Genomic DNA, 2,288 nt, shown 5'->3' on the forward strand with positions numbered 1-2,288 from the left:
TTTTTCTTCACTTCTTAGTTTATATTTTTTCTCATCTGTCAGATTCTCAGAGTTGAAATTTCCTGTTACTCATGGCTTGGGCTTTTCTTCCCCACTTCCTTAATTATTTAATTTTTAAAATATTTTTAAAATGTTGATGGATTCAAAATATATTCATCCTAGAACTCTCCCTAATGTCTAGATTCATATAGCCAACTTTCTTCTTCTTCTTCTTCTTCTTCTTCTTCTTCTTCTTCTTCTTCTTCTTCTTCTTCTTCTTTTTGGCAGGTGAAACAATTTTATTTCACAGTTGTCTTTAAAAACACAAAGACACTATGTTCTTCATATTAAGCATTAGTACAGATAACTATACTTACTAGAAAATGACTATATAGACCCTCTCAAAGAAAAATCATACCATTATATGGTTTCAGACAAGTTGCTTAGGAAAAACACATCTGGACTGATTCCTAAAACATACCATAAGACCACCCTGCATCTTTTGGTTCAAAGTATAGGTTACTGTCATCAGTACGTGTTCTTGCATTCCTACAGATTTGATAATACACACATAGACTGGCTTGTAACTTAATGTTCCATTGGTTCATCAGCCTTTTCTGCAGGTTCATCAGCAGGTTGAGCACGCTGTGCCTTTCTCTGCGGTCTTTCTTCAGAATCTTCCAGGAATGGAGATACATCATCATCATCATAAATCGTAAACTCCAAGTCTTTACCAACAACTCCAATGGAAACATTCTTTGTAGTTCTGCCGGAAGCATCTCTTGTAAGGCATGCAGACCATGTTTAACCAGTTCATTTAAATTGCACTCCATAAATCCAGACATATGTCTCTCCAAGTAAGTACGAGCTGATTGAGAACAGGCTCCAGTGGACATGGCTCTACAGTCAAAATAGTTGGCAGATGGACAGGTTTGGAAAATGTGAGGGCCCATATCATGATAACCAGCAATGAGCAGTCCAACACCGTATGGTCTCTGGCCATATCGTTGGGTTGGTACCTGTGTCTTGCTTCCAATTAGCGATACAAGACTAGACACAGGAAGAGGTCTGTCAAATACAAATCTGGAATCCAAACACTCCTGGCACATAAAATTGCATAAGAGTCTAGCATCAGCACTAAGTCCCACAATTGAGATACCAATGTGGTTGTCAACATGGAGAATTTCTTCTGATGAGCGGCAAGCTCTGACTGTGCTCTCTTCAGTGCAACCAACACTGCATGGGTTTTTGATTTCAGACCAACCGTGGCTGAACCTTGCTTGACAGCTTCCATTCACCATACAGTGACATCCTTGTCATACTGGCTGTGAAACATGGTTCTGGCGCGGATCTGGCTGCGGCCTCCTGCAGAGGTGTGGATTCAAGAAAGTTCCCAAAACTACCAGCCAACTTTCTTCTTAACATATCACTGAAGTATATAATACTGTATTATTTATAGTATGTCCAAAATGGAACTTCTCATTTCTTCTCCAAAACTATTTATTCTTCAGAATTCACCCACTAGGTACATGGCTATTCCATTATTGAAGTGACCCAAGTCATAAATCTGTAGAATTATTTGAGTCCTCTTTTACTCTCTCACCTCAAATTACCTTAAAAAATATCCACATTTTTACAACAGCTCTTACCTACACCAATATAACCCAAATCTAAACCACCACAATCCTCTGGATTATTGTAATAGAAATGTAATTGATCATCTTGCTTCCACAGTATTCTCAACGTGACAGCCAGAATGTTCTTTTTAATTGTGAAATCAGATCCTTTGTTCAAAATTATCCAATGGCTGGCATCTCACTCTCATAATTTGTAGTGATAAAAGCCAACATAAATTTAGTTTACAATTTGCTACAGAATATAATCTTGCAACACACTAACTCTTTGGTCTCATTTGTAATTAATATCTCTTATTTGCTCTAGTCTCCTTGATTTCAACAAAGACTTCAGGGACTGTACCTCAAGAGGGTTTTTGCTCTTACTGTTTCTTTGGCTTAGGAACTTGAGTCCCAGATATTTTCATGTCATCTCGTTTAGGTCTTAGATCAAATGTAATCCTCTCACTGATACTTTTCCTAATTTTCCCCAATATTTCATATTATTTTACTCAGTGGCACTTCCCACTATTAAGAGAAGAAAACAAAAGCAAAACAAAACCTCAAATATATATATATGCATATATATATAAATACACATACATATATGACATATAATACAGAGAAAAAGGCATTTTCTGTTTTTGTCTTAAAATTATATGGACATACCTCAAAAACCTTTACATATAAATTTTA

At 36.5% G+C, this 2,288-nt stretch overlaps 1 pseudogene; it reads right to left on the minus strand.

Moving 5' to 3' along the window:
• Positions 1-535: 535 nt before the first annotated feature.
• Positions 536-1,273, minus strand: LOC123939042 (annotated as a pseudogene).
• Between the last annotated feature and the right edge of the window lie 1,015 nt (positions 1,274-2,288).

This window comes from Meles meles, chromosome 3, assembly GCF_922984935.1.
Source record: "Meles meles chromosome 3, mMelMel3.1 paternal haplotype, whole genome shotgun sequence".
Classification (NCBI taxonomy): domain Eukaryota; kingdom Metazoa; phylum Chordata; class Mammalia; order Carnivora; family Mustelidae; genus Meles; species Meles meles.